This window comes from Rhinolophus sinicus, chromosome 5 (assembly GCF_057876585.1).
Source record: "Rhinolophus sinicus isolate RSI-liver-muscle chromosome 5, RSI-T2T, whole genome shotgun sequence".
NCBI classification, from domain to species: domain Eukaryota; kingdom Metazoa; phylum Chordata; class Mammalia; order Chiroptera; family Rhinolophidae; genus Rhinolophus; species Rhinolophus sinicus.
This window is the reverse complement of record NC_142505.1, coordinates 78,151,926-78,176,078: the sequence shown is the minus strand read 5'-3', so window position 1 is coordinate 78,176,078 and position 24,153 is coordinate 78,151,926. Positions and strand designations below refer to the sequence as shown.

At 50.4% G+C, this 24,153-nt stretch overlaps 1 long non-coding RNA gene across 1 annotated transcript in view; it reads right to left on the bottom strand.

Moving 5' to 3' along the window:
- Positions 1–24,153, bottom strand: part of LOC148758275 (uncharacterized) — a 269,662-nt gene that overhangs the window by 90,216 nt on the left and 155,293 nt on the right. The window contains exon 3 of the long non-coding RNA XR_016021347.1: positions 18,339–18,534. This is a non-coding gene — a long non-coding RNA (uncharacterized LOC148758275). The remainder of the gene's footprint in view (positions 1–18,338; positions 18,535–24,153) is intronic.

Genomic DNA, 24,153 nt, shown 5'->3' with positions numbered 1-24,153 from the left:
CCATCCTCATTCTCTCCACAGATCCCAGCGCGGTTTCATGGTTGCTTTAGAGCAGTGATTCTCCAGGTGTGGTCCTAGACCAGTGGCAGCAGTATCACCTGGGAACTTGGAAAACATGCATTCTCAGGCCCCACCCCAGAAATCTGGGGGCGGGGCTCAGCAGTCCAGTTTTAACAAGCCCTCTAGGTGATTCTGACGCATGCTAAAGCTTGAGAACCACTGCCCTGGAAGGCCATGTTGGGGGGTGGGACAGGACATGGAGTGGGGGGTGTCATCAGCAACTCTACTCACCTTCAGCCCATGGTGCTGCAGCCACCTCTCAGCCTGCAAACCTGAGGGAACCCTGCTGCCCCCATGGGCTGCTCCTCTGTCTGAGTCTGAGGTCCCTCTGGGCCCCCACACAACACTGGCCACCCCACTTCTTGCTATAGGCCTCCAAACCCCAAGTGCCCCATCTTGCCATGGATTGATTGATAAATATGGAATTTTATTCACATCATAATTAAAACAATGTTACACAACACACACTGACCCATGTCCCTGTCTTGGGGGGTCTTTGCACCTGCTGTTCCCTGAGCTAGAACTCTCTTCTCTTGATCAGCGTGCTTCACTCAGGTCTCTGGGCAATGTCACCTCTTCAAGAGAGGCCTGTCCTGACCCTCCTTTCTAAGGGCCACTCCTTAGCAGCTCTGTCCTTTCACCCAGCGAACTCATTTCTTCATCTCCACCTAATGTTCTACTGTATATTTATTCATTTGATTGTGGGTAGTTTTTTTCACTGTTGTTTTTTTTCTAAACTATTTTCCTTTCGAAATTATAAACTCCATGAGGACAGGCATCCCATCTGTTTTGTTCACTCTCACATCCTCTGAGCTGAGGACATCCTGTCACACAGAGGAGCTCAACAAACAGACTGGTAAATGAATACAGACATAAAAACAAAAATCAGAGCTATTCATTCCTCACATTTATCACTCTTGAACGCATAAAAAGCCAAAACAAATTTGCAAATTAAATACAAACAAAAAAATTACCAACAAAATTAGATGATGTGTTTTGCCAAAATTAAATGGCCAAGAATGGGTTTAATAGTAGAAAGATGTGGCCTCAGGCCAGTTCTGTTTCTGTATTTTCATTTAATTAATACCAATGCTGAGAGTGAATGCCGGCAAACAGATGTATGCAAACAAAGTGGCGTTAATAACATGAAGGCTTTGTTTGCAAGAATAACCAGCTTTTATACGAAACCAAAACCCTGCACATAAGCCTGCAGCACCAAATTTAATGAGGGATTACTTGATGCCTCTGTCAAGCTGCCCTGTGCACTACAAGCCACATTAGCCTATGATGGTACTAAAATCTACCTTAAACAGACGCTTAATCTCCTAATCCTAATTCTAGCCATCTCTTCCTCATTTATTTCCCAGCACAGTTACTGCCAACAAACGCAAGCTAGTTGCAATGTGTCAGGCTGGGATCTCATCGCCATATGAATGTGACACTGGCCACGGGTGTCTAGGCCTTTGGCACTGCCCACTGGCATGGGCTTTGTTCTGCCCTCACTTTTCTCTAACTGAACTAATACAACTGAAATAAACTTCCTTCATACAGGGGACCACGGCTGTGTTTGGCCTTCCCTTGGAGCAACCAATCCACAATCAGGAAGGCATGCCAAGAGGTTCTTAAGTTGTACAGCAATACCAGGTCACCAGGTGGGTACCCAGATAATATAGATCAGATTATATGAATTCTGAAGGATTTTTTTTTTTTAATCAAAATGGCAATGCAGACCTTTGAGAATTAAGAAACAGTGCCCCGAGCCACTGGTCTCTTCGCCTGCAAGGACCTTGGCTCTTGTCACCAAGCCCCTCCAGGGAACGCAGCCAGGCCCAGATATGCTGAATTCCAGCACACGGACCAGGCATGAGCTTACCAGCTGAAAATGCAGCTATCCAGCCAACAAGGACTATTAAATTTCCAATCCTGGCAGTGCCCACGTGGACCTATGAACCAGCTTACTGGACTCACACATTTTGAAATGGTTCCGTAATTTTGGCATCTGCAAGGGCTTTCCAGGGATGAAGACATAATGGGTGCCAATGGTTTCATTTAAAGTTTATGGAAGAAAATCTTATACTTGAGAACATTATATCCACTCTCTCGAGTTTGGGTTTTGGTTCCCTTGCCAATACGGATGAGAGCACCGTGACTCTGTTTTATGGGGGACCTCTAAGTCCTGAGTGACAGAGCTGGTAGCTGCCTGCAGGGGGCGTCCTTTGGCAACGGGAATGGACCCTGGCACCCTGCCCAAGTGCTCATCCTGAACTGGCACCCATCCTCAGGGTGGGTGCCAAGACCAGCCCCCCTGAGGTCAGACAGCAGGTTTAGCTGGCCAAGGGGTCAGCTTGCCCAATCTCCTGCCTGCATACCGGCCCTGGGCACAACCACAGACTTAGCTGATTCTCCTCAGACTCAGCTTCCCAGGACATCCACTGTGGAGCGACTACTCTCTTCATTCATGTCTTCCATCAGCCCTCGGTCTTCGCTGAAGATGTCCTGTGGTGCAGGAACTGTTCAGGGAGGAAAAGCTCTCCTCAGTCTGTTCCTTCTCATGCTGGAGGAAGCAGTTCTCACAGGACCAGCTGGAATACCGCAGCTCAGGCTGCTGTTCCTGGGTGCTGAGGGCCATGCCCTTACCCTCGTAGTGGTCACACTAGCATACACTCACTGCCTCCACCCTGGCAAATACAGCCTCCTGTCCCTCCAGCCTCCCTGAGAAGGAGGAAATGCCCTGTCTGCTGAGAAAGCATAGCTTTGTGTCAGTCACCTCTGCTCACGGCACAAGTGTACAGGGCAAGTCAGGAACCTATAGAGACAAAGGACTGGGAACCCCACCAGCTGAGGGCAGCATACATGTCACCCAGGGCTTGGTGTCAGCAGGACACACAGGCCTGGAACTTGTTCATAAGTAGTATTCCACCTCCCAGGGAGGGACTGCCTCTTCCAAGGGGCTTGGTCCCTTGCCCACCTACCCCTCAGCTGAAGCAGGCCCAGTCTTTCAGCTCAAATACCCCCAAAATGACTGGGGTCCCACAAGGAAGAGGGGCTTGTCCACGGCCACCTCCCCACCCCACCTAGCTCCACTCCTGGGAGAAAAACCAGGCCTCTTCCCAGAAATGCTTTTCAGTTAACGTCTCCATTCTTTTCCCATCTCTTTACTAAAAAGGCTTCCTCTGAGAAAGCTTCTTGACAATTACTGTCATTAAAGGAAAGAGGATTTAGAAATGACAAGTGTAAGCAGCCTGGTCAGGCCACCCACCCCACGGCAAATCTTCCCCTCAAGCTCGCCAAGCCAGGAGACTGAGGGGGAGACAATTCTGGGCCCAGCCCCATGGTTGAGGGTGCGTCATCTCAATGTTGGGCCGTGACCCCCCAGTGACCCCAGCAAAAAGGGCAGGCTGGTTCCTGCCTCATCCAAGTCCCAGGCATAGCAAGAGGTGAAGGTGCATCTCAAGGGGGAGGGGCCTTGGCAGTTACTCCACCTCGACCCAAGGGCACTCGGAGAGGCTGTGAAGAAAGGGGACTTCAAGGGAGGATGTTGTGAGCACATTCTATGTAGGCACCAAGCACTGTGCGAGGCCTGCTCCGCACATTCACTCCTCACAAAAACTCTAGAAAAGTACATAGCGTTCCCAGTTAGCAAATGAGGTCACTGAAGCTCAGGGATGGGTCTCAGTTTCTTAATAACTTAGTTACTGAATGGGTCGTTAAGTAACTTGCCCCTGGTGCCAGTCAGCACATGGCAGGGTGCTCTCACCACCCCTTCCCATTCCTGAGCCCAAACCCTCCTGAGTGGAGAAAGCCGCTCCTCCTCAGACCCCGGGGGCCAGCTGAGGGAGAATGGCCGAGCCTGGCTCTCCCTCTGTGGCCACTGCTCTGAACACACCCTCTTCAATGCTGGTGTTACACACTGCGTGGCCTCACCCTGGTCTCGCTCCACTGACATGCTCCCTCCACTTCCCTCCCCATCTCCCTGAAGCATGTCTCTGGCGTCAGCACCCACCTGCTCCACAACCTTCCAGGGCTCCCTATTTTCACAGACTGAAGTCCAGGCAGGCCAGCCCCTGAAGGCCTTGTAGGATTAGGCAGCCACGTCTCCTCTCTAGATGTCTTTTTTGGCACGCTCTCCTATACATACACCATCTCCCACTCAAATGGGATTATCCACTGAAATCTTTGCTTAGCCTGCCTCTAGGTCCCCAAAACTTCAAAGGTGTGCATACCCATGGCTGCTGCCCAGAGCTGGCAAGTGTGCTGCAGTGTGAGGATTGCTTATCAGCCAGGGGCATGGGGTGTGGTGGGGGGTGTGGGAAGGAGACTCGGTGGGTGCACAAGCCGGCCACCAACCTGGGCAGAGGACACTGCCCGCTCTCCACCGCTGTGGCTCCCTGCACTACACACACTGCCTCTGCCCTGGCGGGGTGTCCCCGCCATGTTGGCCTCCCTTGGCAATTCCCCAAGGGGCCCAGCACTGCTGAGTCAGCCTCTCCCACAAAGAGCGCAGCACTCTCAATTCTGTACAAAGTCACACAAGCACAACCGCTGCCACACGGCTCTTGCGCAACTTGGCACCGGCCTGGCGGTATGTACTCGGGGATTTTTCTGCAGCCGCACCCAGGGCAGGTCTCTGTGCACGTGCACCCTGAGCTTGGAGAATGGCAGCCAGGGGCCCCTGGGCTCTGGAGAGCCCTCCACAGACCTCCCCACATGCCTTCATCTGCCCATCCCACAGGCTTCCCAAAGCCAAGGAGGTCCTGGAAGCAGGGCTCGCTGGTGCTGGGCTGGGGACCACAGCCCGAGCTCCTGCTCTGCCACTGGCTCAGAGTGACTCTGGGGAAGTCCTTGTTCTTCTCTGGCCTCTGTTTCTTCCCACATGAAGTGGAAGCTGGGACTACACTGGTGATTTTCCAGCTTTGTTCTTGGAAGCCCTGTGGCCACATTTGGGGCCTGGAAGTCTATGGTTAAGCATTTCTGTCCCAGTACGTAAGCCTAGGTAAGTGTTTCCCCTTCACAGAACAGAATTCCAACCCCACCCTTCATTTTCACTCAGATATGGGCTCCCAAGGAACCAGAGAAAGGGAGGTCTGGGCCACAGGTCAGTGTGCCCTCTGCCCTGGGCAGGTCATAGCAGGGTGAGTGAGGGGGGCCAACAAGAGGGAAAGCCAGCCTGTCACCGTGTGGGTACCGGCAGAGATTTGAGGGGCCGGCTCTGACCCAATGAATAAAGGAACTGCATGAAAATGGGTCACTACTTCAGCCAAGTCCATGGCCTCTAGAAGCAGCCCTGATGGGACGGCAGACAGGCGACCCAGAGTGAGCTTTGGAAGTAACCAAAGCCTCAGGGGTCTAGGGCCCATGCAGGGAGAAGCTGAGCTGCAGGCCAGCAGGCAACAGGTCTGGCCCAAGACCCCACCTCCCCGCCCCAAGGAGGCCTCTCCTGCCACTCACCCCTTCCCACTCCAAGAGGCAGGCTGGATCAGTCAGGAAAGCAGAGCCTATAGCCCATGCCCAGCAGGTCATCCCGGGGACAGTTACAAAGGTGGAGAAGCTGCAAAGACAAGCAGGGGACAGTGATGCAGGGATCTGCTTTAGCAAGAGAAAGTCAACACCAACCCCAGGACTGGAGGAACAGCAGAAGGAAATGCCTCCAGAGCTCAGAAGCCAGACTCTTCCAGTAGGAGATCAAATAAGGGCCTCTCAGGCTGAGGGAGCCAAGACCATGGGAGACGGGATGATGAGTGACAGCTGGAGCCATGGAGGAGACAACTGCTGTGGGAGACAGTGCCACCCAAGCCAGAGAGAGGGGAAGAGTGCCCTTTCCTCTCCCTTCCTCCTACCATCCAATCTCCTGTCAGTGCCTCCCACTGGCCAAACCTGGGAACTACAGTTTGCAGGGCCAGCCTCTGTGCTACTAGCCAAGCAGGGACTGGATCTGACAGCGAGGAGACAAATGAGCCACACGGACACCCTCAGACTCCCACCTGGACGGCTATGCTTCCAGGTCCTGCCCACACTTCCAAGTTCAGCTAAAACCATCTTCCCTCAGGAAGTCTTGGTTGCTGGTTCTGTGCCGGCCCTGATGTCCGTCTGTCTCTCTGCTCACACTTCTCTGGCCTTGGTCCCCTCACCCACATGGGGTTGAAGCAGGAATTCCTCACTGAACTCTCCCCACTCCCAAAGGTGTCCCAGCATCTCAGCAGGCGTATGACACAGCTGATCACAAACTCTGATGTCTCCTTTCGACTTCAACTCCCCAACTGGGTTTATTTCCAAGAAATCTTTTTTTTTTTTTTCCTCCCAAATGAAAACTCCCAGGTTATTTCTTGGGGGAATATATGTTGTTGTTGTTAAATCACTGGACTGGATGTAAAAAAGGAAGCAAGCGCTCACACCTGAACTGCTACAGGCCCAGCCTGACCTTGGAGGGGAAGACGAGCTGGGAGCTCTGCAGGCTCACTGCCTCCAGAAGCCTCTGCTGAGACATACATTTTTAGAGCAAGAGACCCATAAGGCTTCTACAGAGGGAAAGACGTGCACTTCACCAGATACTATGCGATCTGGCCCTTCCCTTTCAAGGACCCATCCCCACCTGCCTGCCCCAGCCCTGCCCCCTCTAGCCTCCAAGACCCAGCAGTAGCCTTCTAATTGGCCATTTTCTCGAGTCTCTTTTCCTAACACTAGACAACCCAAAGTTGCATGTTGGAAAAGAGTCCGATGGAATCACCTCCCTTTCTAGTACCTCTATGCTATCTCCCAAATAAACCCCAAACAACAGAGCCAGAGAGCTGAGGCCACTGGAGTGTTGAAGACAGCTCCTACTGGCTCATGAGGACGTAGGCTTCAGTGACATTACACTTATAACTTGTAATTGGTCACGGTGGGAACAGTTACACCATGGAAATAGGCAGTCACTTCAGATGAGGGCTATTTTATTTCCCCCCCACAAAAAGCTGGTTGTCCAACCCTCTCCAGCACACCAGTGAATGAGGCCTTTGACATTTTGGGCAGAAGCTGTCACCACCACCATCAACCCCAGCCCAACCAGGTGGAGGTGTCCTGCCACCTCCTCTCTCCCACCCTCGCCCTCCAGCTGTTCACCAAACCCACCAGGTCCTCCGGGCCTCCATGCCAGAGCTCATGCTTTCCTTCAGCTGCTACAGGGGAAGAGAGTATAGGCATGCTTCCGTCCTGAGTTTAGATCCGGTTGTACAACCTTGAGCAAGTTGTTTCCCCTCTCTGTCCCCTCACCAACAAAAGGCAGATAGCAGCCCTGGGCTGTCAGAAGCATGAGATGAGAGCATGCGTGCGGAGAGCTCAGCACAGAGTGTGCTCCACTGATGTGCTCACAAACAGTACCAGCCCCTTCTCCGCCAACAGGAATTCTCCTACGCCTCGAGGTTTAACCGAAATCCATCCTCCTGGTGAAGCTGGGTCTGTGCACCCCGCAGAACTCTCCTGCTCCATCCCTGGCAGCCCACTCCTGGTGCTGTAGGCTCAGTGACGTAAGACTAGAGCCTCCTGTGAGAGCCAGCCAGGCAACTGGGGGTGGGGGGAGGGAGGATTGCTTACATGCAGTTCCAATGAGAAGCCGGACTACATGATTGCTAGAGCTGCCAGGGCCTCACCCCCAGTCGAGGGAAATGCGTGCTCCCTCCCTTCCTAAGGGCCACTTGCACAGGATAAGGAAGCTTCATCTGCAGGCACCTGCCCAAAAGTGGCAGGAAGTAGAGGCAAGATGTGGGCAAGTGGCCTCATGTGAACTCAGGGTAAATCAGCCTCACAGAGCTCACCTCCAACCGCCAGCCCATTTCCAAAGGTGAGGGAAACTTCTAGAAGATGGCACACCCAACAGCCCAGCGTGGATGCTGCTGGCTGGCTCTGCTCTCTGTAAGAAAGACAATTTTTCACTCATCACTTGTCCCCCGCCAGGCTTGGACAAGGCACTGACCTTGGCTTAGCCCTCTAAGGAGGTCAAAAACCAGGGCAGGGCTGCGCCCCCTGGCTTCCTGGAGGACTTAGGGAAGGCCGAGGGGCACTTCCACTTTTCTGTGAAGAGCTCAGCAGATGTTCAGCAGCTGGTTATTAGGTGTTGTTATTCATCACTTACAACTGTGTTTCCCCGAAAATAAGACCTGGCCGGACAATCAGCTCTAATGCGTCTTTTGGAGCAAAAATTAATATAAGACCTGGTCTAATTTTACTATAAGACTGGGTCATAATATAATGTAATGTAATGTAATGTAATGTAATATAATATAATATAATATAATAATATAATCTACTGGGTCTTATATAAGAATGGTACTTATATTAATTTTTGCTCCAAAAGACGCATTAGAGCTGATTGTCCATCTAGGTCTTATTTTGGGAGAAACATGGTAGCTGTGGCCCTGAGGGAGTTAGTTAACCTCCCTGGGCCTCTGTAAAGTGGGGGCAATAACAGTACCTCCTCCTGAGTAGGTATAAGCACACAAGTGCTTCAAACAGTGTCGGGCACACGGTAAGTACTTCATAAGTGTTAGCTATGATTACTGTATGCATTTCTTCCCATTTACCGGGAAGAAAGTGAGCTTGAAAAGGGAACCGAGATAGACACAATTTGGAGGTGTTGCCCAGAGGCCCTGCTGGATCAAACCTCTAAGGGAAACTCTTAGACTGGAACCTCCAGAAGGGAACAGGGCACTGTCTCTTTTGCCTCGAGCAAGGAGAGCACACAGGGGTCACCAATGGTGACTATTAGGGGCCAAGTGCTGTGTCTTCTATCACAGGTATCCATCCTTGTGGCTATAAAGCTTCAGCCTGACCTGGCTCAGAATCCACTTGTAGAGCATAAATTACAGAATCTCAGGTTTGCAGGTCCACAGACTCCCTCAAAACTTCAGCCCAGACATCGCTTGAGCACCTCCAGTGATGGGAAACTCTGTACCTACAGAGGCCACACATTCTACTACAGACGCACTTGAGGAGAGCAGAGGCTGGGTGCTGAAGGCAGATTCTGTCAACTTCTCAGATGAGCCTGAGATAGGTCCAGGCTCCAACCTTCCAGCCGCTGCCCCCTGCCTGAGAAGTCCAGTTCTCTGGGGAATTGAGGGCACTTCTGGGAAGCCAGGCTTGAATGGGAAGGTGTGGAAACAGGTGAGCCACAAACCAACTACGCAACGGAAAAGAAGAGAGGGTAGCCCCTGGCCGGCCCATCAGCAGCAGCCGGGGAAATCAAATCACCCAGATAATGAGCCGAGTTCTCGCAGAGACACCAGCTAATGAAGGCCGCACAGGAAGCCCCATGTCACTGTTTATACAAATGTTAAAAGTACATTTCAAAAGAAAGCAACCCTCTGCCGCCCTTGGTAAATGATTTCTGAAAACTACGTTAATTTGCTTTCTGAAAGATGTTTGAAGTCTCTTGGTGTACCCCGTGGGCAACTTTAATTTTTCCTCCTAATCCTCTATTAAATCTGATGCTCAACGGCAGCCCGCTTAGGGGATTATGATTTTTATTCTTTATTATACAGATATATATTTGGGTCCATGTGTGTTCCTCTGCTTTTATGTAAACTAAAAAGGCGCTGTCAGCCATCCTTCTCCAAACAGCCTGAGCTTCATTAAGGCACTTAGGGGGACTTAAAGTGAAGTTTGAAGGGTCAGAAGAGTGTAATTTTTAAAATTAATTGTTGAAGCCTTGTAACCTTCCATCCCGAGATGAATGGGTTTGTAGGAAAGTGTGAGAAGCAATGCTCGAAGAGCTGAGCCTGGGAGGAGTGGGGGTGGGGGTGTGGGGGAGGAGTCACCTTTGCCAACGCATGGCAGAGGTGGAGGGAGCCCCAGGAAGCAGCCCCCAGGCTCAGTGGGGCGCAGCAGGGGAAACTGGAATGCACAGCGATATTGTCATTGTCGCCATTACCACCAGCAGCAAGAAGCTCCTCTTCTCCAGCACCTACTATGTGCCAGCCAGCTGTTGTAGTAAACTATCTGCACATCTCAATTCATTCAATTCAGCAGCCTTCTGGGGGGGGGGGTACTACTATTAGCCCCATTTTTCAGATGAGGAAACTGAGGCATGGGAAGCTCAAGTGATTCCCTTAAACTAAGGTCCCACGGAAGAAATAGTAGGGATAAAAATAACATATTAATAATGATGATGATGATATTTATTGAGTGCTAGTAATGTGACAGGCACAGTTTATACCGTGTTTCCCCGAAAATAAGCTCTAGCCGGACCATCAGCTCTAATGCGTCTTTTGGAGCAAAAATTAATATATTTTACTACAATATAAGACCGGGTCTTACCTAATATAATATAAGACCGGGTCTCATATTATTTTTTGCTCCAAAGGATGCATTAGAGCTGATGGTCCGGCTAGGTCTTATTTTCGGGGAAACCTGGTATGCAATATCTCATTTAATTTTCACCAAAAGCCAGTGAGATAACTCCTGTTATTAACCTTACTTTACAGATGAAGAAACTGAGGCTCAAAGAAGTTAAAAAAAAAAAAAAGTTGTCAAAAGTCACACAGCTAGTAAGGAAATCTGACTTGAACCATGATCAGTGAGAGTCCAGCACCTAAGACCTCAATCTTTTTTCTCTCACTCCACAAACTAACGGCATGATCCCTAGCTACAGAGGACTTTATGACAATGCCACAAGAGATGTGACAAGGCAGCATCCTTCACACTGGCTCTTGAGTCCTAGTGACCGGGGTCTATATGGGTTCTGGATCATCAGGGCTCAAGTGGCCCAGCTGGGGAGAGAGAGCCCTATGGGCTGGGGTAATCTGGGAAAGCTCCCCGGAGGAAGGGGATCCGAGGTAGGCTGGGAAAGAAGGGGTTGAATCACAGAAGACAGTAGAAGTGGGTAAAATGGGATGCACTGGTGGGAACAGACAAGTGTGCTCAAAAGTATGTGTCTGGACACATCAGGAGGCAGATGGGCAGAAGGACTGGGGAAGAGGTTTGGCCTGGGGACAGATATCTGGGGGTCACGAACCACAGAGGTAGTTCCACCCAATCTACTCTCTCTGCCTGCCCTAGTGACCAGGCCTGAAGAAAGTATCCTCGCTCCTATTCAAGGCCAGCTCCTTCCTCTGTATTCTGAGTGCGCTTCTCGTGCCCTCACAAAGACATCACTCTGTCCCTGTCTCCTCTCTGGGACCATCACACTTCTCCTCCCTTTGTTCACTCACATTAGCATACAAATTTGCTGTAATTTCTCCCATATCTAAAAACACCTTGCCTTGACCCCCACATCCCTCTCAAAGTGCCAGCCCATTTCTCTGCTGCTTCTTTTGAAAAAACTCCTAGAGAGCTGTGGGGATCTGGACAGACCTGACGTCTTCTCCCAGGCTCCCTGTCTTCTCCGCCCTCCCTGGTCAGGCTTCATCCCCGCCTCCCGCTGGCCTGGCCTCACCGAGGTCACCACAGCTCAGGTGGACAAGGCCCATTCTCAGAAGCCTTTCCCCAAAACCCTGTCTTCCAGGACGCCACATTCCCCCAAGTCCCCACCCCACCCCGCTGGCTGTACCTTTCCACCAGTCACCCTCACGGGTTCCTCCCACATCTACCGACTGTCCTGTACAACGGTTCCATCTCTGAGCCCTTTTCTCTTCTCTCTCCACCCACCGTCTCATCCAGTCCTGTAGCTTCAGATACCACTGCCACGCCAGTGACACGTGTCTGTCTCCAGCCCCTGCCTCCTCTCAGCACCACACTCATGACAGCCAACTTGATGTCTTCACTTGTATGTCTAACAGGCCTCTCAGACTTAATAAGTCCCAAGCTGCACTCCCGATTTCCACCCTCCAAGCCTGCTCTTCCTCTGTGTTCTTCCCTCATCTCAGCAAATGGCCGTGAGCTCATGGAAAGAGGGGAATCAGGAATAATTCTCAGCTTGAGCAACTGGGGGGAGTGCCAATCCATCAGAAAGTCCTCCTGACGCCACCTCCAAAACATCCCTGGCCCCACCCCACCTCTCTCCATGCCCACTGCACCCACAGTAGCCTCCACCATCATTTTGTACCTAGACTCCTGCACTAGCCTCCTAATTGACCTCCTGTCTTCACCTTCACTCCCTACAATTCATTGTCCATTAAGCCGTCAAAGGGATCTTTTAAAAGCACAAATCTAATCATGGCACCACTCCGCCTTCCCACTGTACTTAGAATTACACCCAAACTCCTAGACACTGACCCGTGCAGCCCCATGGAATCTGATCTCTACCTCACCCACACCACCGTTTACCGCTCCCTCCTGGATTCCTAAATCCAGCTGCCTTGTCCATCCTGCTTCTTGAAAACACCAGACTTGTTCAACCCCAGGGCCTTGGCACTTACTGTTTTACCTACCTGTCCTGCTCTCCCTGATTTCCTCACAGCTGACTCCTGGTCACGCAGATCTCGTTGCACTGTCCCCCCTGGGGGAAGCCGTCCCTGACCATCCAGTTGAAAAGAGCTCCCCACCACATTGCCCGATGTTAATGCTCTACAGTACACTCGTCACGCCTGACAGTTCTCTTGTTTATATGCGTGTGTGTGTATTTGCCTGTGTCTCTCACCAGAATGTGAGCCCTAGGAGGGCAGGGACCTTGTCTGCCATGTTCACCTCTGTATCCTCAGCAGCTAACACAGCACCTGGCTCAGGCCTGATGCTTTGTCACGGTGACATGAATGACTGATTCCTCCCATCTCTTACTCCGTCCTCCCATCTCTTCCTTCGTCCTCCCACCCAACCTCCCCTGAGACCTAGTCTTTCCCACAGGACCCAACGTCCACCTGGGAAGATCAGTGTCCTGATTATGTCAGGGCTATGGGTTGGGAGCGAGGGGGAGAGGGAACCACAGTGGCTGTCCTTCTCCTCCCAGATCTTTGTCACCTCCTGCTGCCCTGGGCCATACCTGCCCTGGGCCTGGGGACTAACTACCAAGTAGATAGCCTTGTGCTTGAGCGTACCGGCTCTGTAGTCAGACAGGCAGGGCTCAAATCCTGGCTCCCCACTTAGGGCCGGGGGCCCTGAGCCACTGTTTTCACCTCTCTGATCCTTAGTTTATTCATCTGGAAAATGGGAATAACAACACCTTCCTCTTGGGTTATTATGATAATCTGAGCAAGATAATCATTGCAAGGAGGACCTGGCACAGAGCGTGTGCTCAATGTCAAAGACCTATAGTTGTTATTGACACCACTGGCCATATCCCTGGGACCAGGATTGGGCTCAGAGAGAAGAGAAGCCCCATATACGTCCCTCCTGCAACCAGGGCCAAGTGTGGCCAACACATCTCCAGACTGAGAACCCAATGCTGTGCCTACTAATCCTACCAACAGGTCCTCTCCCTTGTATTCCCGCTCGTGGGAGTGATGGGGGCTCGCATTTGTTCACGACGAGGTGGCATTACAAATAACAGAACCCAGGTAATCCTGCACTCTCTCAACAGGGGGCCAAGCTTCTCCCATGAGGGTGGCAGCAGGGCACTGATCCCTCCTTGATGTCACAGGCAGATGGCTCACACTCTGGGGGAGCTAGCACCAGAGCTGGGCACCATCCCCCACGCCCCGCCCATGGAGCATGAGCTGGTCAGTGACATGGGGGAACCATGAACAGGGTCCCTTGAGGAGGGCGGATGCCCAGGCAGCTAAAACTCAGAATCTCAAGGGAATAAAGACAAGGCACAGATTTGGAGAAACTATTTGCAAAAGACCTATCTGATAAAGGACTATGATCCAAAATATACAAAGAACTCTTACAACTTGACAATAAAAATATCAACAACTCAATTAAAATGTGGGCCAAAAGTTAACAGACACCTTGTCAAAAAAGAGATACAGATGGCAAAAAAGCATATGAAAAGATGTCCCACATCATAATGAGATACCACTACACGCCCATCAGAGTGGCCAAAATCTGGACACTGACACCACCAAATGCTGGTGAGGATGTGGAACAGCAGGAACTCTCTTCATTGCTGGTAGGGATGCAAAATGGTACAGCCACTTTGGAAGACAGATTGGCAGAGTCTTACAAAACTAAACATACTCTTACCATATGGTCCGACCATTGCATTCCTTGGTATTTACCCAAATGAGCTGAAAACTTCTGTCCACCCAAAAATCTGCATACAGATGTTTTTAGCAGCTTTATTCATAAATATCTAAACTTGGAAGCAACCACAATGTCCTTCAGTAGGTGAACAGATAAACGGTGGTACATCCAGAATATTATTTAGTGCTAAAAAGTAACGATGTGCCAAGTCATGCAAAGACATGGAGGACCCTTAAATGCATCTGACTAAGAGAAAGAAGCCAGTCCGAAAAGGCTACCTACTGTATGATTAAATTTTACAACATTCTAGAAAAGGCAAAACCCCACAATGAAGACAGTAAAAGATTAGCAGTTGCCAGCAGGGAGGGAGAGATGAACAGGCAGAGCACAGGAGTTTTATGGCAGTGAAACTACTCTGTACGATATTAGAATGGTGGATACATGCTGTTATTCATTTGTTCCAACCCATACAATGTACAACACCAAGAGTGAACCCCAACGGATTCTGGATGATAATGATGTAACAATGTAGGTTCACCAACTGCAACAAGTGACCCACCCTGTGGGGAAATGCTGAGAATGGGGGAGGCTGTGTATGGATGAGGGCAGCAGGTCTCTGTAACTTACCCTCAATTTTACTGTGAATGTAAAACTGTTCTAAAAACTAAAGTCTAATAAAACAAAACAAAACAAAAAACAAAAAAAAACACAACACCACGCCTGGCCCCCAGGGTTCCCCTCTGATACGTATCTGGCAAAACGTGACTATGCCTCTTTATGTCTTCAGTCTCCCAAGTAGCTAGACCCAGCCCTGATGCCGTAAGCTTATCACACCACAGTTAGAACATTAAGTTACACTCAGTTCCTGCAAAGTATGAGCTCTGATTACAGCCACACTGACAAACCTTTGGTCCACTCAGCCCCTCACTGCCAGGCAAAAAGTTAGGGATTGAGCCCTCCAGCCTGGTTACTTGACAACTTGCAGCCAGGCCACAGGAAAATGTCCAGCTCAGAACAGTTGCCTTGGAGTTGTGCCAAGATATCTTGGCCTGAACATCCTACCCAGAAACCAGTGCCACCCAACCCATTCCCATGGTGCTTCCAGCCTGCCAAAGCGTGTGCTCAAACCGTCCACCAGCCTAGCAAGGGAAGTAGAGTGGGGACTGCTGGCCTCTCTTTACAGATGGGGACACTAAGATCCAAAGCCATGCAGAACTCACCCAAGGCCACACAGAGACTTAGGTAGAATAGCTCACCTCAGCATTATCTATCCATCATCTGTCCACAGCAGCCCACACCTCAACCTGCTTGTTTCTGGACAAGCCAACATGGCCTGGAGGCCTCAACAAGCCCAAGATTTACCACAGGCATCTTAGCCTGAGTATCCCCGGCTTATAACCCCCACTTCCAGGCTTGTCCGTGATCACTGGTCAAGGGCAAGCAGTTGGGACACTTTCTTCCATCTCTGGGACATCCGCAGATAAGCCCAAGCCATGAGTGAAATGTGTAGACAATGGCCCATGGGGCTGTGGTTTGGGGAGCTGACCCTGGGACAGCTGAGCCTGGCCAAACAGCCCTGATAGGGGTGGGGGGGGACTCAACAGAGAAGGGGCTAGTTCTCAGGGAAAGACTTGGGCCAACTTAGGAGGGGTGGGGCAAGGCAGGGAAATAAGAGTCTACAGATATTTGGAAGGTACAAGACCCAGGAGGTACAGAATGTTGTTGCCTAATAGCCAAGTGTTTTAAGACATCAGGCAAAACCTTGACCATAATTCACTTCCTGTCTATACATGAGAGTCTCCTCACCAAGGATGGAGAAGATGGCTGGACAATGGGCCCACTCTGGCAGCACAGAGAGGACACAGGAAAGTCTGCCTGTCAACACCACCCTCATAGGACTTCCTAGGATGGGGACAATAAAGAGACCCACGTGGGCAAAGTCTCCACATCATCCTAGGTGCTGGTTATCTAGGAAGTGCGGGGGGAATTGTTCAGTTCCCAATAGAAGAGGTCCACACTACAACAGAATCATCCTGGAGAGAGGCCAACCACTACAAGCCTCCCAGAATCCCTGTGCTCCTCACATGCATGGAAAACGCAAGCCCCAGACGGGGTCAGGGACCTGTCCTGGCCACACAGGGCATGACGACAGTCAGAGATGCTCTTTTTCTGTCCTAATGCCCAAGGTAGCACCCGTCACATCAGTAGGGCTTTGCACTGTTCATTTTCCCTGGCTCCCTCCTAAACTGTACAGCCTGTTACATAACAGGTGACAAGTGGCCTTCCAATGTTTGTGACAAGAGCCATTTGCTTCACCAATGGGGCTTTCCTGCAAAGCGTCCTCCCTCCCCTAAACATGGTCTCTTCACGGCTGACGGCACAGAGCAGAGCCCACGCCCAGAGAAAGGACAAGAAAATGGATATAAAATTACATAATAACATCTGATTCACACACCAAGAAAAGGAAGGTTCTCTCAACCATAGAGACCCACTGGGAAAAGTCAAAGCAAGATGACCAAAAGTTTGGTGGGTCTTCTAAAGCTTTGTTTGGGCAGAATGTTTGCTCTTATTTTAAAAACTTCTTTGTCGCAGATAAAAATTGTTCTCTAATTTGGTCATACATTTGGATTTCATTATTTTCAGAATGTATTCCAGACATCTAAAATTAAACAGATGTCATCAAACCCGTTTAGACCTAAAAGACTTGTAACCAAACGGTGACTCCAACCCCAGTGCAATACCGACTTGGAACATTGTGTTTTAGTCATTAAAAGTTTTAAAGCTCAGCTCCATTTTTCTCATTTCCTATAATGAGATCTCTTCCCCCTCCTCGAAATACGCCAATTCTTCAAGGGTCAGTGGAAAGTCAAACCGGAGAGGAAAGCAAATTTAAATATGAAAAAGTGGAAGAGTGAAATATGAAATCCTTATCCACTGAAACCCTGACCGAGAGACTGAACCCCGGCTTCTACGCGAAGGAGGAAGAAATGGTCAGCAGAGATATAGAAACGGTGTGAGTGCAGGAAAGGGATTTGGCTTCTAAAGCCTGAATTGTTTTATGGTTCCTTTTCTGACAGGGATTAGATTAGTGAGAATCCTCCACGCCGGCTCAAGGCATCCTGGGGACAGTTAAGAGAAGAGACAATTCTTTCTCTCCTCCAATCCTCATGTCTGAGCTCACCCCCAAGTGAATTTGTTCAATGGTATAACCAGGTCAGAGGGAAGTGCCTGTTTGAAAGGCCCAGAATCCACAAGCGAGGGCACGTGCCTGTGGAGGGGGGAGAGGTATCTGGATGTGAGGCTTGGAGGTCTTTTTTGGGGTCGAGCCCACTTGGCCACATAACGTCTTCATCACATCCATTTCTTAAGAAAAACAGGAAGGATAAAATAGAGAGGGGGATGAGACAGGTACAGAGACCAGAGCGGACCTTTGCTTCTCCCACGAGACCTCTGACTGTTCGGTTCTGAATAGGGAGGCAGACCCCCAGCAATCAGGCCTCTGCCCCCAAGCTCAGCCCCCCCACTATACAGAGCTAGCTGTCTCAGCTGGGCCTGCTGTCCTCGGGAGCCCAAGTCAAATGGCACGATGCCCACCCAGCTCCCCACGCATGAACTCAGCTCAGGCCCCATTTGGCAGGCCCCTTCTTCCCACACCCCACCCAGCCACCACCTTGTAGTGGGGCTGCCAACACTGGAGGGAGGGAGGGAGGGAGGGAGGGACGGAGGGCGGGCTCTGAAGCGCTCACCTAAGCTTCCTCACGCATACACGGAAGCAGCACATCCTCCCCTCCCCCCTCCTGCCAAATAACTCTGTCCTCACTCATCTGCCTGGGGCACCCCTGGGCTAGAAAAGCTCCTCAGAGGATGGGAAACCAGCTTGCTTCCAAAGGATGGCACCTCCTAGGGCACACATCCCCACATGCCTGTTCCAAAGAGGGGGCTCAGGTCCCAGGCCCCAGGGAGGGTCGTGACCATGGATCTGCTCCCATGGGACTGGCAGGATCTTGTTGGGGTCTGTGGAGTTCACCCCAGGAGGGGAGGTAGGCCGGCAAAAGAAGACAAACACGGGACCTCTGTCAGAGGACATCAAGGGCCTCCTGTGAGGTGGGCAGGAGAGAAAGGCGATGCTTTTGAAACACATGAATGGCCCCCCCCGGGCCCTGAGTTAGACCCCTTTAGTATGTTCCAAACATGAGAACCCACCCAAACAACCTCCCCAAAGTCAGCTGTAAGTTCACAGATGCACTTACCCCGCCCTCCAAGTCTTGGGTAAGTAGACCTCTCTGGACCTGAATTGTCTTGTCTGCACCTTGTGGGGGATTTGTGAGGATTTGCTCTTCACAACTGGTGAGCAGCTTCACCCCCGAACCAAAGCTCAATAGGTTAGTACCGGCTGACTCCGCTGAGGAGAGCATTCTCGGAGTCCGTCAGTGATAGCCGGCTGAACTGTGGGAGGACACAGAGACGGCATTTAGTTCTCCTATGTGCAACCCAGAAGCAACCCACCTTGTTCTGCAGATGTGGAAACTGAGGCCCAGGGCAGTAAGGTGGACCTATGCGAGAAACTCACACATTAGAACAGAAGATCGAGCATGAAAAACATCATCACACTGGAAAACAGATTTTGCCAACTGGTATATTTCAATCCGTAGGGTTCTCTGAATTTGAATAATGTCAGGCTTTTCAAAGCCACTCGAACGCACTTAGAGTGAGCCCTATACTCTTGTAAGAGATGTATCAGGCAGGGGGAGAGTGAGGGCAGACAGGTGAAGTAACGCTCCAGCTTACACAGATAGCCGGCGGCAAACCCAGGACAAAAATCCAGGCCAACCTTCCTACTGGACCACCTACCTGGCAAGCGGTCATTTTCACCCATCAATAGTGAGAGGCTAGATATTCCAGAGGGTGTTATATATCTGAGATGAGAACTTGGGGGCGTGGGAGGGGGGCAGATGCAGAGAGAATTAGCTCTTCAACTCACGGGGGAGTTAGTAAATGGTGACAATTTATTTGCGGGAACCACTGAATGCCCCTTACATCACTTCTGGGACTTGGAGGGAAAGCCAGCTGACTGAGAAGACACTGTTACCACCAGGGCCCCTTGACCCCACCCACACAGACTGTTTGGGGCAGTTAATGACACTCATTTCTCTAATAGGTGGCTAACAAAGCTCTTTTAGTATGTACAATAAACTGAAGTCACAAAAGGGACAAATTAGCCGGTAATTATTTGCTTTACCAAAGGATTGTTTTTTCTTTACCCCTGAGTTCTTATAAATAGCGAGAGTCCTTCTACCAGCATTTGGCCTAATCCCCTTCACAAAGACGCTGAGTACACTGGCCATTCAGAAGCACAAAGCTATAGGTCGGTGGGGACTTGACAACTGCCCTGCTCTACAAACCAAATCCGCCCCCAAAGATGACCCGGGCGGTGAGGGGAGCATGACCACAAAGGCTGCCATGGAAAGTGGGCTCCAAGACCATCCCCGAAGGAAGGCTGGGAAAGCTCTGGTCCTCGTGGGACCTCGGAGACAGACACTCCTGCCACAGGCGTGGACGGAAGACCTACCGCACGGCAGTCATTATGCTAAGTACTGTGTGAACTAGGCAACAAAACCAACAGGCCTTTTGCTCTCCGGGAGATTGGAATGTGGAAGGATGTCAAAACAGATATCATGCTTATGAACGCCTAACCGTAACCTCACCTAGGGATTCTGAAAGAAAGGAACTCTGCTCCAGGCGAGCTTTTAATAAAGGCCCCTGAGCTAGCCTGAGGGTCGGGGAAGTAACTGTTGAAGGTGGACATCGAAAGGATAAGTGACAGTTAACAAGGAAAAGACAGGTAGGGCAGAAAGTGGCTCAGGAAGAGCATGTGTCAGGGCCCTGGGGTAGGAGGGAACATGGTGTGTTTGAGGAACAGGAAGAAGGCAGCCAAAGTGGCTGGGAGCCAGGAGCAGCCAGGGGCAGCATGACCACAGACAAGGAAGGGTTCTTAAGACCCAACAATTGTGGTCTTCAATGGGACGCCATTGAGGGCTTAAGCAGGTAAGTGTAAGCGTCAGCCTGTGTTTTGCAGAGGCTCTGGGTGCTGAGTGAAGAAAGGACCTGGGAGGGCAGGTGAGAGTGGGTGGCCAGCTAGGCTGCTGCTGCTGCTATCCAGGTGAGACATAAAGGTGACTGGACTAGGGGGGCAGCAGTGAAGATGGACAGAAGGAGGAGGATTCAGAGCTACAGCATATAAAACTAACAAGGCTTAGGACTGGATCAGACATGGCGGGCTAGACAGGAGATGTGTCAGGAGGCCTCCCAGTCGTCCAGCTGTGTGACTGGATGGACAGAGGAACACGCCCTGAGATGGGGAACCCTAGAGGAGGTGCTGGGGAGAAGGGTCAGAGTGAGGCTGAGATGCCCGTGAGACAGCCACGTGGAGAAGTGGAGGGTGCAGCTCCGTGTCGGAGTCCCAGACGCATGGATAGCAATGTGGCCCCTTTCCAACGGCTATTCAGGGACAAGTCGGGGGGGGTTACGTCTCTCTCTCCACAGCCTCCCCCCAACCCCCTGCCCTATTTCCTTCTCCTGAATCTTCTCACAAGGTGATTTCATAGGGAGACTGCAAGATAGAGCCACAGAAGCCAGACATCTTCTTGGAGGAAAAAAATCTCAGTCTTTTTCCCCTAAGGAAAGAGCAAGAAAAAAATAAGCCTCAAATCGGGCCATGGGGATTAAGTGAAGACACTCGGGAGGACTTCCTGGCTCCAAGGGTGAGACGCTGGAATGCATTAGTCAGCAGGAGTCTGGGCCCTCCTTCCCCCGAGGTCTCTGAGATTGGGGTGGGTTGCTTTCTTTGAAATACCTGGAACTCAGTCCTGCCAAGAAGCAGGGGATTGGACCCGATGAACCCTGATGCTTCCTGGGCCCAGATGAGTAAGTCCTAGTCATAGGAACCCTATACACCCGGTAACAACTGCTCCATTCTCTAAGCACTCCCCACATGCAGCTCCAGGGCTCAGGGGCTTTACCCACAACCCTTTATTAGATCCTCACAGCAATGCCCCTTGGGTGACCAGTAGCCCCATGTGAAAGATTCAGACACTGAGGCTCAGAGAGGTTAGGTAACCCACCTGAAACCACACAGGGAGGCAGGTACACTGCTGGGATTTGAACTCTTGACCAGCACCAAAGCCCACACTTTTTCTTCTCTTCTTCCCCACCCCATCCCTACTTTTGCCTTTAATTCTATTTGAGAGGAGCCTGGTGTCAAAGTATTCTTGGAAACATTAGTAGCATAGACTGTAGGCAGGGAAGAAATTATTTGTAAACAGCATTTCAATACAAATTCAGTATAAATATATTTGTAGTATAAATATATACTACAATACAATTGTAGTATAAATATATATTTGAGGTGTAAGCAAAAGATACAGTGAATGTTTAAATAAAAAAATTATTACAGTAAAAGACACATTGCCATTAATCTCCCTCAAAATACTCCCCTTCACTTCAAACACATTTATCCCATCGTTCTTGCCACTTTCTGAAGCAGGTCTGGAAGTGCTCTTTCGTGAGTGTCTTTACTTCATCCTCCATCATGACAACGCTCTGTGTCACACATCACTTCTGGTACAGCAATTTCTGTCAAATAAAAACATTACGGTGTGTCCTCATCCACCTTATTCACCAGATCTGGCACCGTGTGACTTCTGGCTCTTCCCCAAAGTCAAAATGACCATGAAAGGTAAACATTTTGAATCAATTCAGGACATCGAGGCAGCCACAACAGTGCAACTAAAGACACTCAGGAAAGAGCACTTCCAGAACTGCCTCAGCAAGTGGCAAGAACGATGGGATAAGTGTGTTCAAAACGAGGGGAAGTATTTTGAGGGGGATGAATGGCAATGTGTCTTTTACTGTAATAAATTTTTAAACTTAAACATTCACTGTATTTTTTATCACACCTCATATAATTAAATATAAAAGTTATAACAAACATGTCACACAACTACACCCACAGAAGGAAAATTTGCTGCTCCTTACCAGAAAAAAAAATGGGGGGACATAGTCCATAAGAAAGAGCTGTGTAGAAATAGACAAAAGATAAAGCTTTGTTCATTTTTTGAAAGTATTTAACACATTTTGCCAACGTGCCTTTCAGAAACACTGTGGCCATTTGTACCCAGCATTATATGAGGGTTCCTACTCCTTCCATCCTCCTAAAAAAGAAATTTCTACTGATTTGTGAGAACTCTCCTATGTTCCTCATTCATTGATGATGCAAATGTAATGTCTGCTTGTCATTTGTCTTTATTATGCTTTAGGTTCCTTCTAGAAATTCAACTTTAATAAGCTAGTTTACAAAGTCGTTTAAGTCAATCATTTAAAGCAAAAAAAAAAAAAAAAAAATCAAAGCATCTGTCACCCGCAAAGATACCTCTTAGCAGGATTTTACTCCGATCTCTGTGGTTGACCATGGCCATGTCTGGGGAGTGACAGAACAGACCTCTAAAGGGAAGCAGGTCTGCCCTGCACTCAGGGCTCTCCCAGCGAGGTAGCTGGCAGTCAGCGGTGTGAGCCTGCCCAGAGACTAGAGTTGACTGAGCTTCTACCTCAGCCTACGACTGCTTTCCTGCCTCCAGGGTCCTGCAGCTGCTAGCCCTCTGCTTCCAGAGGCCCTCAGCTGAAGGTGGGAAGCACAGCACCCGAACAAGAGTCCACAGGAGCCTAGCTGTTCCCTTCCAGGGAACACACCCCGAGAGATGATTCCACGTTCACACCTGGCCTCTCCCTGACCCAGGTCTCTGTGACACAGATACACACACATGTGCCCAGTACATATCTCCAAAATAAAAAAAGGACTGTATCTCAAAGTCTGCTCACAGACCTTACAATGCAGAGCAGGGAACCTGAGCCACCTGATTTGCCCTCTATCCCCCACAAGGAAAGAGCGGGGAGCCAATGGCATGCCTTCCAAACACACTTTTCTTGCCCTTCACCCTACCTATATCATGGGAAACGGGCACCGGGGAAAAGCTGAGAAGCGTATGCTCGCCTGTCCCCAAATGGCTGCAGAGGGGGCAGCTTAGAGGCCTCCCTCCACAGCCCACCTTCCTTCCCTTTATGTCACTGCCAAGATGGCAGGTGCCTGCCGCAGGGAGCCACGACCCTCTAAGACAGGGGTAGGGTCTGGCGTGACCCCCCACCCCCACCCCCCCAAGCTGTGCTGGAGCAGCTGCGCATGACTGGGACTCAAGCTTATAGTCAGAGAAGGTCTGTGGGCCATGGGTTCCAGTGACTCAGAAAGCGGCTTGCCCAGGCCAGGGCTGGGAGACTCCGGTCACCAGGCTTCTCTGCCAAACCAAGAGCCCATTCTTTCCTGGAAACGGGGCCTCTGAAGCCCCCTTTTGACTCCGCAGCTTTTTCTCTCCCCATGTTGCCCAGCTATGCAAACAAAGGCATGTTTAGGGAAAGAATGGGCTCAGATTTAATAACCCTCAAATCGGGCTCCACATGTGGCTATTGTTAGGTAGATTTAAACAGCAATTACGGAGGTACCTCCTTCCTCCTCAGCAACAATCTAGGCCCTTAATCCAGCTAAAACCCAGACAGTTTAGGGTTGAGCTCACTGAGATGAAGGTACCAGCTTAAGCAGGGCCTGCTCAGGGCTGGGGTGCTGGAATGCGGACAACGGTCTCCTTAAATTTACTCCTTATTGGCAGAAAAAAAAGGGGAGAAGGGTAGGGCAAAGAGGGAACTGCCTGACTGGAGTATCCATGACAGTTCGGTTTCCAGAGAATTCACATGGAAAGTTTGCAGAAATGTTTGGATGAGAATTCAGAAAGAAAGGCAACAGGCCCCCACAGAAGCCCAAGACTCAGGCTGAGCCCGGGGGGTGGGGACTTCCTCCTTCCACGGAGACAATCCAAATGCCTCAGCTGAGTGTTCAAGGCTGCCTACGGGCTGACGAGAGTAGAAACTGAGTTTCCAGAAGGGAAACATCATTGTGGAGATAGGACTGCATCTGGAGGAAGAGCCCAGCGATGTGCCTCCAGGATGCCATTTGCATTTCCA